This window comes from Cyprinus carpio, chromosome A23, assembly GCF_018340385.1.
Source record: "Cyprinus carpio isolate SPL01 chromosome A23, ASM1834038v1, whole genome shotgun sequence".
NCBI lineage: Eukaryota > Metazoa > Chordata > Actinopteri > Cypriniformes > Cyprinidae > Cyprinus > Cyprinus carpio.
This window is the reverse complement of record NC_056594.1, coordinates 13002170-13017500: the sequence shown is the minus strand read 5'-3', so window position 1 is coordinate 13017500 and position 15331 is coordinate 13002170. Positions and strand designations below refer to the sequence as shown.

Below are 15331 nucleotides of genomic sequence, written 5' to 3'. Positions count from 1 at the left end.
TGAACAAAGGGAGAAATAGAGCGGGAAGAACAAACAGCTAACCCTAATAATAATAATTACGCAGCTACTCTCTGTATCAATTAATCAATTTCCATTCTGTTGTGATTGATAACTGATTACTAACTGGAGTTTTGAAAAACTAAAAAAACAGTGCATTAAAATGTAGAGGGAATCCTAGCCACCTAAACTTACTTCACAGGTGTCCATGACTAACAGCAACAACAATAATAGTAATAATAATACTAATTTGTTTTATTAATGTTTATTATAACATTTTTGCATTATTATTGTTTACATTGTTTTTTGTTCTTCATCCATGTTTATCATACTGACGCTGAAGAAAAAAAAAAACTACAGTAATAAGCCTGTGTGTAGGCTACTACAAGACCTGAATTGTAAAACTTCATTATTTAATTGAAACAATTTTCTAGCCAAAAGCAATTCTTCATAAAGCTTGTCATAATTATAGAGCCAAGATGGCTGCGTGGCGGGTCAGTTTCCATTGAATGAGGGGCGAAACAAATGGTCAGCCGTAAGCTGAGCCGCGCATGCGCAGGAGCCCAGTGACGCGTAGGGCTTTCAGTTTTTTGGACTCCGGTCGAGGTGGGTGACGTCATGCAGCAGCCCAGTAGAGGCTCCACTTTTTCCCCCTCACTCAAATTGTAACCACCAGCATCAGAAGCGGTGGGGTTCAGAAAAGAGGAGCCTTTTTTATTTTTATTTTTTGCAGCAAGGACCGCCAACGGACGATCTGTATTATCCTGATTTTGCAAAAGGAATAATTTGATCACAGAGAAGACGGCTTTGATTTTAAGGGTTTTTATTTTTTTTTTTTTTTTTTTTTTTTTTAAGACACCACATACGTTACCTCTATTTGCATGCTGTTCTTCAGTAAGCAACATTCATGACCGTGCCATTGTACAACACCTCCCCTTTATAGGCTGGAAAAACCTTTTTATGTATAGATTTTAATGACACATTGTCTGCTGTGCATTATTGTCTGCTCAGCTACGATTGCTAGCGTGTCGGAGGGCGCAGCAAAAAACAACGGCGGACAATTGTGAGGTTTGGATGAGGTGTTTGAATCCAGCCTTACGTGAACAACTGTGATATTTCCATAGGCAATGCCGTTTTGCAATGCAAACATGTTGACTGTTGGATTGCTTTACCTGGGATTAGTTCTTGCAGTAGAGATTGCAGATCCCACCAGAGCCATTGAAGGTGAGTAACCACGATTAAACGTGTTATTTTCTCCATGCATGCATTTAGGATACAGTCTGTAAAGTTTTCGAGACATGGCCTGGTGATAGTGACCAAGCTACGTGTGGGCTGTTGCTTTCTACACCCAATATGGGCATCAGTATGATTTTTTCAGGTTTGCAGGATTTATTTAGAATAAATAAATAAGCCGAGGAGGGTATTTGCGCAGTTTTGCTATCACCTGTGCTGTGATTGCTACATCTGTCCTTGTTGTCCTCATCCAGACTCGCGCTATTGAAACATTCGCATTATCAGCATTTGTAACACAGAAGCCACAAATCGTCCGGTTTTTTAATGCGTTTGTGCCTTATGGGGACAGATTGGAGATGTGGGAGTTGAGTTATTTCGCAATAGCTCCACAGGCCTATGCATTTGCCGGAGTCGTTTATAAATTCAAACGCCTGTCAGATGTGATTCTCCTGCTTGCATGAATTGTTACAGTATGAGTGCACGCCGAGCTCGCCACAGGTCTGTTTGCATGCAGTGGACACGCTCCATATTCCCGCATTCTTAGCGGTTTATTCAAGTGCACGGATAGACATCCTCTGCTAGTGTTTCTCGTGCTCACCTACAAAAGAGTCCTGTCGGTTCTTTAGCGTTTGTTCTGCGTGACGTAAACATGATTATCTGAGATATATTTAGGGTAATTGCTCTTATTTACTCCAAAACTTACTTGATACTTAAGCCAAGTGTACACACTAGATGCCCGTCAACTAGTTTTACTTCAAGAGTCAGATTTTTACATCGTAAATCAACTGGAACGTGGTTTTTTATATACAAAATTAAGCAAAAATGTTCTTATGTCATATAATGACATGTTTTTGTTATTAGAAAAGCATGAATGGTACAAACTGTTTATGCTGCAAATGGACCTGTATTTAATGTAGTCTGTTAAAAAAATGTTTTGCACCATAAAACATGATTGGACACAGACTTTAATGTCAGCTACAAAAGATATTGGAGCTTTTTTTTCTCCCTTAAAAAGCTGACAAGCCTATTAATTGTGCACATTTTTATGGTTAGTTGCAGTATTTGCACTTACAGTTCTGTTTTCCCTTCTGTCCATGATCAGGACAGACCTGTGACCCGTTTTTGGGTTGTGACCCACAAGTTGAGACCCACTGAGGTAGATTAAAGTATGGTTGTCATTGTCTGACCAGTTTTAAGGTATTTAAGACACATTCATTTGCTGAATCTTTTAAAACATTAAGAGCTTGACCTAGTTATTTCTTATATAGAATTTGTTTTGAAGTTTTGATGTCAACAATAACAATTCAAATAAATGAGAGGAAAATGGTGCCTACAGAGCACACCGGATGCCTTTTGAATAAATACTCCAGATAGTTTTCTGTGATATCTGTATAAATTATGCAATGGTCTTTTTTAGTGTGGCTCAGAAAACTGGCCTACAGATGACCCACATTTTGAATTACGCAGATCCAAATGTAATGCTCATGCCCAAGAAATAAGTGCATAATGTAGGCATGATCAAGAGAAGTTAAAAGACTGTGATTAACTTTGTTATTTAGTCATTCACTAGTAAGTGCATTGCACTTTTACTGTAAAGTATAAGTTGTTGTGTTGTCTAAAAGGCAAAGTTTAACCAAAAATTATATTTTTGTTATCATTTATTCGCCCTCTTGTCATTCCAAACCTATATGACTTTATTTCTTCTGTGGAATATCCATACTAAATATCCATACAATGAAAGTCAGTGGGGTTCAGTGTTGTTTTTGAACCCCGTTGGCTTAAAATATCCAAGTCATTTTTAGGGTTGACTATCCCTTTAAATCCTTAAAATGATCAGTAATCATCAGTTCTTTCAGAGAATGTTAGGTTATGTAATTTATATGACTATTGATGCAGTACCGAAATATGAGCAGTTGTGTCGCAAGTTATGTGATTGCGTCATTGGCCACTTGATGCCACCTCAGACCGGCCTGTCAGATGATTTTGACTGGCACAGCTGAGTCACTTCTGCTGAGCCTTGATAATAGGTTTAGTTGAGACCACAAAAAAAGAAACCAAGTGAACCTCAGCAGACCTCAGATGAACCTTTATCTTGTCTAGACAGGATTTGGTGCCTGGGGGATGTGGGTTTTTTATTATTCTGTAAAGTAAAGATAATGGTCATAAACAAATATTCTATATTTGAACCATTCTCATCTAAGTATACTAAAAAACAAACAAAAAAAAAGAGACAAGATATTTTTGGCATGGTATGAAATTGACATGTAGGTTTTATGATAAATAAATGATCTGGGGGATTGTCTGTTCTGTGGAAGAAGAGGAGGAAATGGTCTGGTGGATGGAGGCAGGGTTGGAGTTCTTTTTCTGTATTGTCTTGCAGCACCTCCACCCTCTCTGGAACACTTTCTGGATATAGGACACTCGTTAGCCTAGACATTATATGGGAGGAATGAGAAAGCAGACCATTAGTGACCGGCCTTGGCTTACAGGATTGGGAGTATGTGTCTGCAGAGGCATTTGCCTGACTGTTGGATCACGTTTTGGCATGTGATGCTTAGCACTGATTTAATGTACATGTTAGCATTTGGCTTCATGGAATGCAGAGTGACCCTTGCAGTGGTTCAGGCGGAGGTGGTGAGTGGGCCCGAGCTGGAATCCGACTGCTGTCAATGACTACAGCAGGAACTCGTGGCTTTGCGTGGATCACTGTTGGAGCAGGAGAACTGATGATTTTTTATTTATCAGAGTAGACCAGTTTTTCCCCATCATTTATTTGACTAAGACCATGTCTGTAAATAATGGAATCTGAATCTTTAAAGTTATTTTAGTTCAATTTCATTTTTGTAGTGTGCACAATTTTTAATTGTTTATTCTAGGATTTAGTTTTTATTATTTTTTTAGGAATTGATATTTATATACTGTTATTGTATACTAGGATTATATTATTTACTAATAATTTGAATGGGCTGTTATTTTCAGATTTAATTTCATTTGATTTTAGTATAGGTTTAGTAAGTCTAATTAGTAAGTAATTCAATGCATGACTTTTTTTTTGTTGCATATTTAGCTTATATTTAGTTATTTCAAAACTTAATTTACTTTCTATTTTATTTTATTTGAGCTTTATTTCCATTAAAGATTTATTTGTAATAGTTTGTTTTTAGTTAACAATAAACACTGATTTTAGGATTGCCAAAGTTATTGCGCAAACTGCTATAATTTAAAAATGTATTAAAACTATATCAAAATATTTTTTGTTCTTTGTTAGTTTTAGAGTCATTAAATGTATGTTAATATAGTTTCAGTTTTTAATTTGAATTCTAATTAAATTTTAATTTTACTTTATATTTTTATTTAATTTTCTCTAAGAATATTAACACTGATAATAACCGACCAGTCTTTTTAACCTTTGCTTGATCAGTGCTTCATCTTATGTAGGCTACACATCTGTCTTTGTGGCTCAGATACTCTGGAGGTTTCTACAATCCTCTTATGGCCTGAAATAAGTCCATGAATCCTCCTACATTCATACATTAATACATCTACTCATACATTCAGTGTTCATTCAACCAGTCGTTTCTCCCACACCATCTTTGCCCCATCTGATGAATGAAGAGAGTTACATTGTAAACCTCTTGGTAACATTCTCATTCAGACTGGGATTTCTTTTGTTGTTGTTATTAGTTGAAGAGCAATGCAATGGCAAAGTCTGTTACGTAACCTTTATTTAATGTAAAACGCTGCACAGCAGATTTTTAAATGTGGCCGCTTTCTCAAAGGAATATACAGTACAGGATTCAGTGCATCTTTGACACACTGTCAGTGCTGTTTGAGGTGCTGATTGTGACATCTCAGATTCAGAATGGTGAATGCTTTGCTGACGAATATTAAGTAGGTTATCTTTTAATGTTTCTATAAATTAGTGTATGTGAAGATCCGGAGTATTTGCTTATTTCCAAGTCAAAATTTTTTAATTTTTTTTTTTTTTTTTAGAAAAGAGAGTGTTTTTTTTTTTTTGAAAATTTATTGAAAAAAACAGAATATATATTAGCTGTGCATTAATATATATTAGCTGTGCATTTTGTTTCTAATTTCACAAGAACGGGTTATGAAATATGGAAAAGACATAATTTGGAGTGCTTGTCTGAGATTAAAATATTTTCACGTTTAGTTTAACATTTTTTGTACGTTTAAATAACTAAAATAACTAAAACTGAAATAAATATTAATAAAAACATGGACGTATTAAAAAAAAAACTTTTATTCTAGTAAAAAAGTTTTAATTATAGTAGCTCCATGATACTAAAATACCACTGCTTTTAATGGAAGTCTATGGGGCACAGCAGATTTTAAAAAGTTAAGTCAGGACTAAGTGTGAATGAATTGCTCAAAATTCTGTATTAAGTTGTATTAAAAGCATGTAATACCACTAAACGTGGTAACTTTCACACAAAACTCACAAGCTTAAATTACACCATTTTTTTGAAAGAGTGCTTATAACAAAAAAATATAAGCTTCATATTTCTGCTTTTAGACCTTCAAAAGCATAGTAACAGCCAACGTGTGTCTTAAACGTGATTCTCTGATGTTGGCTGTATTAAGCTTGGCTTGTTATAAACCCGGAACGTTCCGTTTTAAGATTATTCACAGCTTTGACAGAAAATCAGTTTATTTTTGTCGCCGTACAAGAATTGTCTCTTGAAATAAGAAAAGCACAATGTAATAGCATTAGATTGCTCAGCTGGAGTCTTACCACCCAGGGCCCGAGGAGGGTCTAATCTCCCCCCTCTCCCTGGGATACACGGTAGACTCCTCTGCGACTGAGGGCTAAACCCAGACTTGCAAAACCGACCAGATATGGCATGGATCCTCCTTGTGTGAGAGGTTGAGAGCTGTGGATGAAAGGATGTTGTTGATGGTAGTGAGTTGAGTGTGCTGTAATTGGTGTTTTTAGTTTGCGACATTAGTGTTTACCCTGTTTAACTGCTACACCCAGGAAGACATGGCTGCATGCAGCAAACCGGAGAAGATGGGTGCTGTTGACGTGCCAGTGACAGGAAACATAAGCGAGTGGTTTATCAAGTGCTTCTGTGAACTACTAGGATGTAGGACACAGACATGAGTGTAATGCTTGGCAGTTTCTTTAGAGTCTGAAGATCTGATGTTTTTGAAGGTTGTAATGGATTGCCTTCTTCCTTCCTCACATTAGGTGCAAACATGTCTGCTCAAATGTTTAGGACAGTTGTCATGTTTTCTCAACATCCCACACTAATGTGCGAGAACTCTTTCATATATTTCTTTCTTATTTTTTTGTATATTTTTTTGTTTCTGTTTTCACTGTTTTATATAAGTGTAACAGTGTAGTTTGTAATTTATTCCTGTGATGACAAAGCTGAGTTTTCAGTGTCACATGATTCTTCAAAAATCATTCTAATCTGCTGATTAGGTGCTCAAGAAACATTTCTTTTTATTATCAATGTTGAAAACAACTGTGGGGTTTAATATTTTTGCGGAAACCATGATACATTCTTTTTTTCAGGATTCTTTGATGAAGAGAGAGTTCAAAAGAACAGTATTTGAAATTTAAACATTATGCTTTTTTACTGCCACTTTTGATCAATTTAATGTTAATCCTGCTAAGTAAATATATTTCTTTAAAAAAATCCCAAACATTTGAACAGTAGTGTAGTTTTCCTCGCAATACCTAGTGTACTTTCAGTGAGGAGGACTGTTTTGTAGCAGTGTAAAAGGGATAGTTGAACCAAAAATTATATTTCTGTTATCATTTACTCACCCTGAAGATTTTGCAAATTCTTTTTCCCCCCATGAAACATGAGTTATTGTCCAGAATGTTTTGGCTGCACTTTTCCACGCAGTGAAAAGTGAACAGGGATTGGATCCAAAATGACAAATACTGTAGCACCATAAACCATTGCATGCTATATTTTCCAAGTGTGAAGCCAATTTAAACATTATTTCCTTTTTGGAGCTCATCAGCCCCTTTCTCTGTTCACTTTTATTGAATGGACAAAGAACAGTCAAGGCATCTTACACACACAAGCTCCCATTATGTTCAGCTGATAAAATAAAAGCACATGGATTTGGAAGGTATATGGTTTTAGTAAATAATGACAGAACTTTTATTTTTGTGTGACCTGTCCCTTTAAGTATCTATTCTCCACTTGTTGGTATATTCCAGATGACCTTGGTCCACTGAAGCTTTTATCTTGTGTTTTAACACTCTTCATCGTCTCTCACATCTGCCTGTCAGAGTACTGCTCATGTGTGAAAGCAATTCAGATCCAAATCATCTTTGGTGCTATGACTAAAGACCGTCTGCATCACACCCAGAGCCGTTAAAAATGCTCAGCCTTAAAGTTACAGGTACTCAGCCTGGAGGTGAATGGCAGTTTACTGGAAATATACGCTTGACGGTCATGAAAATGACCTGGGGCCTTCATTGTACTCAAGGCTGACTTGTAATCAGTCATTGTGTTGTTTATATAAAAGGACCGGTATAAGGAAAGAAACAGGTGTTTTTTGGACATCATACTCGCCATTCAATAGTTTCATAGGTAGTTTACTCCTGGGAACATGTATTGGCAGCTCCTAGGATGATCTTGGTAAATCCTGTCCGTTGCTCTGTCACAAATAAAGTGTTATTAATACTAGAAACTCTTTGATAGCTTAGTGAATACAGTTGGCATAAACTTGGCATAAAGGTTTAACTAAAAGAAGACAAAGCAAACAATAGCTACATGTTTTGTTGAAAGAGAATCACTTGATCAATACACAGTGAGGAGCAGGGTGAGACCTTTCATAAATAAAAATTAAACCAAAGTTAAAAGAAAAGTGTAAAAAAAAATAGATAAATAACACTGCCTGTAGCTCACAAGTGAATAATATTCATTAGTCATGGGAAGCTACATTTTCTGTACTACACTCTCAGAAAAAAAGGTACAAAAGCTATCACTGGGACGGTACCTTTACAAAAGGCACACCTTTGTACCCAAAGAGTCCATATTGGTTCCTTAAAGGCACATAATAGTACCTAAAGTGTGCATATTAGTACCTAAAAGCTACAAAAGTGTACCTTTTGAAAAGGTACCGCCCCAGTGACTGCTTTTGTACCTTTTTTTTTCTGAAAGTGTACAAGATAGACATCAGGGTGAGTTATGATGAGGGAACATCAAAACTGAGAGTATTTCTCAAGTCAAATGAGCATCCGACAAGTGGTTACAGGGCTGACAAAGCTTGCACTATTTTCATATCACTGATACATAACTGATATATGTTTATCTAGTCTAGACCTCTTACACAATCTGCTATCTGGAAGCCATCTTTAAGCTTTTGGTATGTGCGCACGTGTTTTATAAAAGAATTTGAAAAGAATGGCCACTAAGGCCTTTTTTATGTTCTCATATAGAGACTATAACTATGTCCTCTTTAAGAGACATGAATGGAATTCATGTGCAGCAAATCCTAGCTTACCTTTGCAAACATGGGTACAAATTTTGCTTTGTGTGTTTGTTCAAATGAAGGAGTTCAATAGGATTCACCTTTTTTTCAGGGTATCATCATAAAACACACCCAAACATAAAAGTTTATTCATCTTGAGTTCATTGGCTTTCTTGTGTTCAGTACATGGTGCCCTGATATTCACAGAACAGTCCTATTGTTTATGTGTGTCTGCATGCTTGAGTGTGTATTAAGTACACTCAATGTGTTTTTGAAGTCACGTTTTCAAAGTTTTAAATGAGGTGGACGTCCAAGCTCAGTATGATGTTCCTCAGACGGGTCACTGGACTGTATTTGACACTGTGTCCCAGCACAGAAATAGAGCTGTGTGAGCAGAGAATGTAGCCTGTTTGGTCTCACTTTACCCACGTTAACCCATATCCCTTCCTATGGGTCCCGCACTGTTGTGCTGAATAGGCAGCCAAATGCAGCGATAAAAACTGCTTTGTTGCAGAAGTTTCTCCAACTTTCTCTGTCTGAAGCTCATTGTGGGTTGTAGTATAGGCGCAGCGATAAAAACTGCTTTGTTGCAGAAGTTTCTCCAACTTTCTCTGTCTGAAGCTTTTTTATATATATATATATATTTTTTTTAAATTTTTATATATATATATATATTTTTTTTAAAGCAGCAAAAAGTCTTTCATTTGCTGTTAAAATAGTTAAAAGGATTTATTTTACGGTAAATCTTTATTTTATGAGATAATTTAGGCAGTAATTTAGTGAAATATTATACAATTTGAAAGGTGTTACTAAAAATTGTATTTTAAAAAAAATCTAACCGATATTAAACTTTTGAACGTCAAATTATTACTTGCCCTGCCAACATTTTCACTGGCCCTGCCTCAAAAAAAAAAAAAAAAAAAAAATTTAACAGTTGCCTTTATCCTTGTTTTTGATCTACAATATCTTGTATTCTAATAAATAAACTTAGGCCTTCATGACACCAATATTTTAGATACAAATTACATTTTACAATTCTCGATTTCAATTACGATACAACAGCCAAAACTACTAGCTTGGCGATTATAAATTTCAATCAAGTGAACAGTCAGTAAAAAAAATTACAAGCAATAACACCACTGAATATATAGAACAAAGATACAAATGAAATGATTTAGGATTTCATGGTGTTTAGGTACAGACATTTAATAATCACATTTAAAATAACATTTCCATATTCCTCACTGTGTTGCACCTTGATTTTTCATAGCCATTAGAAATTGGTGGTAACCACTGCCTTTTAATCATGAATCGATAAAAAAAAATGATTTAAGTTAGATTCTAATTTCAAAATTTGAAGCAAAAGCCGAATGGTCAGACTTTAAAAAAAAAATGACACATCAAAACACTGCACGGAACAGAGATAGTCTGAAATTAAACAAAAAAAACAAAATGCCTGGTCGATCGGTGCATCTCTAGCTACTCCACTGTATAAATTAAATATAGAGTAATCATTGTTAAAGCTACAGAGATACTCTCCAAGACGGGTATTTTGACACATTTTTGTATGTATTTGTCCATTCAAGTGCAAGAAAGATGCGGTAATAAACTGAACTCGGGGCTCAGACTGTGGACACACAGAACACAGCGTGCGAGTACTGAATGGAGTTGTCTTTTTTTTGAGTGGATTTTTTTTTAATTAGCAAGGCTTAAGAACAGATAACACAACATGATAACGTTTTTGTTACGATGTGGCCAGTGACAAATCCATCAACTGTCCCGAGCATGGGCAATCGGGCAGTCCTTATTGTCGAGCCCTGAATGAATATATGACTTTAAATATGAAATATAACTTTAACATGCTTTATGCTACCAGTCACCATCAGTGCGAACGCACCCTAACCATTTGCTTTAATTGTTGCTTTCAGATGAAAATTTGCTGAGCTTGATTTTATATTGAAATTGGACTTCAGTGGTGTAATTTGCAGGAGGCTGGTGGACATTCCTAAAGGTGTGCCTACAACTTGTAATTACAAACAGGACCTTCAGGAATTTCCCTGAGAAAGCATAACAGAGAGTTATGTAGCAACGTTTTGTGAAACTTCCAGAAATTTTCAGCACTGTAATAAAAACCTCCCTGATATACTTGTCATTTGAGCAAAAATCTTGACTCTCTGTTCCAAGATTCCATTGTGGGCTCCAAAGACCCTAGCTAAACCCAAGAACTCGAGTCTTTTACAAACCCATATCCTCACAGAAGACGAGTCTGCAGATGAAATCAATTAAAAGGTGCTGGAATGTGTGGCCGAGGCCTGGAGCTGATTTGGAGGGGCGGTGCGCTGTGAGGGGGGAAGTGGAGACTGAGGGGCTGAAAGTGGGTCATGCTTCTCACAGCTGGCCTCACTGCCGCCATGACATAGAAAGGTAACAGCAGCTGGCTCGGATGAGACGAGCCCAGGAGGTCTTTCTCCCTTTTCCTGTCTGCATCCACTGTGGTTTCCCTCCCTTTTTATCACTCGCCAACCACAACTCAATCTTGTCTTCCTCTCATTTCAGCTTAGATCAACTTTAAAGTGAACTTCTGATTAGGAATGTGCAAAATGTTTCATATTGAATATTTTCCAATCTGATAATGCTTTCCAACAGACATGCAAAGGAAGTCTCACATTCCATGTATTCAGTAGTCAAATGTTAAATGCAGCTATTAAATGCATTAGCACATTTTTGATGCCTTTGGTGTAAATGCCCCAGAGTTACCATTTACCAAAATGTACAAAGGAAACAAAAGTCCAAGCTAAGACAACAGAGAAAAAACATGAGATGAATCTTGGCTTGGAATCCTTGAAGTAGGTTGTGCCAAAGTTTCTTGTGAGTATTGTTTTTGTGATGAACAAGTAGCATGTTAACAATAGTAACTTTGAAATTGTGATTACAGCCCCAAAGCACCAATACATGTGCACATGGGTACATGTTGCTATTTGATAAAACATGGTGGTTCCTTTTCCACTTCCATTCGGTGTTTTTTCCCCACTATGCTGTCTGTAAAGCAGATACGTTCTAAGTAGTTGTGGAAAATGACAGTCAGCCTTGAGGGTACAGGAAAATTGAAGGACGGTGATGTATGAATGATTGGTTTTTAGCCCGGTTTCTTTGGAATTTCACCTCATTAGAAACTGGCCCCATTCTGCAGCGCCAAGCTCATCTCCGATTTGCCCTAGAAAACTAACATCAGGAAAACTTGTAAATTGGTTAAACTGCCTCAGCCAGAATTCAGATAAAAGATAAATGTTTTTTAATCTGTAAAGGTGCCTGGATGTAATACAGTTCTGTAATTTTTTTAAAGCCCAAGACAAAGCGGAAATGAATGAGACGCAAGTTTCTTCCGCATTGGCCGGTCCTCTGGCCGGCTCCCAGGCCTTGTGTGGAAAGAGCATTTGTTATAAAGGGATTGGGGTATTTCGAATGACTGCAGCGTGATGTTGGGTTGCTTAGCTTGAGGAGTCCTGGCCGATGCACCTTTTTGGGATGCTCTTGATGTTTGCAGTTGGGTGCAGGCCCAGAGGGACAAATAAAGGTCTTGTTGATTCCCCACCATAGACTCAGATGCTCTGAAATGATTAACAGTCCCCCTTGATTTGCACATTCAAATACTTGTCAGTAGTTTGGCTGTGTGTTTGGAAAAAAAAACGGGTCTGAATTAACAATCCACATCTCTGTCTGAAATATTTGTGTGCTTTGAATGAAGGCAAGTTCTGTGGGAAAAGTTGCCTGTTTACTCGGTTCCCCCCAACGACCCCAAAACCTTCAATTAGAGTCACAGACTCTCCTCCTTGTGGTCGCTCGCTGCCGCTGTGTGATCATGTGTTAAATTTAGATGCTAAATGTGTTTACTGTCGCGTTTTATGTAGTCGGTGGCCTGAGTGCTGAGAGTGCCCTAGTGTGGTTGAAAGATTTAAACTCAGGAACGCAGAGTCAATAACAGTGTTCAACATGTTGTCTTCTAACACTTTTCACTTAATGCTGTTGATGGTTATAAACCATTAACCAAGAGTGACTGGACACATTAATAGTAAGATCCCAGTGTTATGAGCATAATAACTGATAGATGAATATATCTCCCTTCCAGTTTGTTTAGTTTTTACTTTTAAATGGATTTAGTATAGGCTGCCAAAGTTAAAGCTGGTATAATTTAGAAATGTTCAATGCTGTTAAATTTCTCAGCAGTCTAGTATTACTGTTATCTATTAGCCTTTTTGTTTTTAATACTGGGGATAGTGGCAAGTTGGAAAGGTTTAGTTAAGTTAATTTAATTGTTCATTTAGGTCGTATTATAAGTTAGTTTTGAAAAATGCTAGTTAGTTTTTTCATTACATTTGTTTCTGTTTTTTAATTTAGTTTCATTAACAGTAATTAACTGTCTGGACATAATTGTCGGTGATTGGTGAATTTATGTATAATCTACAGGATCCACATGTCTTCATCGCCAACTGTTCTCCAAATTTTTCGAAGCTCTCTCTCTTGAACGTCTATTTGGGGCTTGTAAAGTTTTATATGCACTTTCCACTTTGTATCCATCATCCTCCTAATACTGCTGACCGGATCTCTGAGAGCCTAACTGGTGCACTGGAACAAAGCCTAGTTCTGCAAGTTTGTTTGGGAAGAGATGAAAAAGTCCTGGATGTCGACATGCATTGTGTTTATTGGATCCTGGGAGCGGTCCTGAAGGAGAACTCACAGCAAGGCTTTAAGTGCTTGTTTTGTGTGTGGTATAGCTAGTCTCATTGGAGATCTGCTTTTATTGGCCAGATTATAAGCGGTTATTCACAGAGAACTCTTTCTTGTGTCCATTTGTGCTTTTTTTTATGTGAGCATAAGCTAGACTGATATTGAATGTTTCCTTTAGCCATACTTTGTACTCCATATAGCTGTACTTGAATGCTAGAATGTGTCATTTTAAATTAGGCAATTGGTCCCACTTACTTATTGTGTTCATATTGTATTGCAAAACACTTTTGCTGCTATTGAGGTGGGATATGGGTAAGGTTAGGGACAGGTTTGGTGGTACTGGGTAGGTTTAAGGGTCAACAATGACAAAAATTGTGCACAAGATTCTGCCTACATAGAATGTTCCAAATTAGTTCCTTCCTTTTGAATTAGAAAACTGCTTTAAAGCACAGCTCAGTATGTTTTTGAACAAAGCTAAAGACAACAATATTCTGATATCCACATTTCACTAGACTCTTCATAATTTCACCCACTTTGTCTCTATTTTGCTCCGTCATGTCCATGGGGATATCATCTTAAATCAAACAACAGTACTTGGAGACAGTTTTGGAAGTGATGGTGTGAGAATGGAGGTAGTGGCCCAGCTTCCTTAACACTTTCAATAATGTACAGAAACTTGACTATGCACATCTCCCTTCTTTCTTGTGATTGCAGTCACATCCTCTCTCCCTTGCAGCTTTTCCCCTGGTTCCCTTTCCCAAAACACCTCTCCTCCTGCCAAGTGTTAGAGAGGCAAAGTCCTGCAGAGAATCACAATCAGTCCTCTTCTGTACTTAACTACTACTTGAGAGAAAGTGTACAACCACTACAGTCATTGTACGGTTTTGGCCAAACAATGACTGATTAAAATCAAAAAGTATTCCCATAATCCATGATATCCCACTTTATGATCACGTGTGTTGTGTTTGGTCTTTTTGTTTTGTTGATTTAAAGTCACACAACATTGTTACTATCACAGATTTTAATGTGATTTTATTTTTGACCATTTGGATTCCTAAGTAGGTTTCCTCAGATGTCTTTGTGTGGTGTTTTTCATGTGTTAAAATGTTTAAGTAATAAACACGTACTCACATATTTAGTATTAGGGATGCTCATATTGACCATTTAACCGTTAACCAAAAGTAAAAATTTAGACTGATAATACTGATTAATAATAGTATCAGTTAAACGGTTTAAAAGATTTTTAATTTTTTAAAGTTGCTGCATGGTGAATGATGAAAGAAAAAAGTGCTATACATATTTCTTAACTCATGGGTGCGTGTCAACACGTGCAACGTGCCTACAGACATATTTCACTGAGCAAGCACCTGCTTCACCTTCACTTAGTGAACTGATGTAGTATACTCAACACCGTGGCAAGTAGCAATATTCGATAAATGGTTATCAGAGAGTGAATCCGAGAGTGAATGTATTCAAATTCTGAATGGATTATACCCTAGAGCACTCTCCTTAAAATATGTGTAAATGTTTCATTAATATTTTTTTGGTTAGTTGGTGTCTCACAAAGTTAACTAATCACAGAAGCTTTACATTACACAATCTCTAATTTACAATATGTCTATACTTTCTTTGTTGTAAAGAAATAATTCGCAAATGTTTAGAACTCAGCAACACTGAACAAGTGCCTCTGCTCTGATTGGTCACTGCGTTCATGAAATTGATTGGTATGTGTGTGGTTTGATTTATTGGTTATTTCTGTGGTTTGCTTTATGAGAATAAAAACATGACCAGTGGATAAAAAAAGTCCCGAACCACAGATTGATGGGATTTTTGTGATGCATTCTGGCCACGGGCCTAACAGTTAACAGGCTGCTCTCCAGTATCCGCACAGGATGTCAACATGTTACTTTTTTTAAAA

At 36.8% G+C, this 15331-nt stretch overlaps 1 pseudogene; it reads left to right on the top strand.

Moving 5' to 3' along the window:
- Window positions 1-619: 619 nt before the first annotated feature.
- Window positions 620-15331, top strand: part of LOC109071630 — a 104794-nt pseudogene continuing 90082 nt past the window's right edge.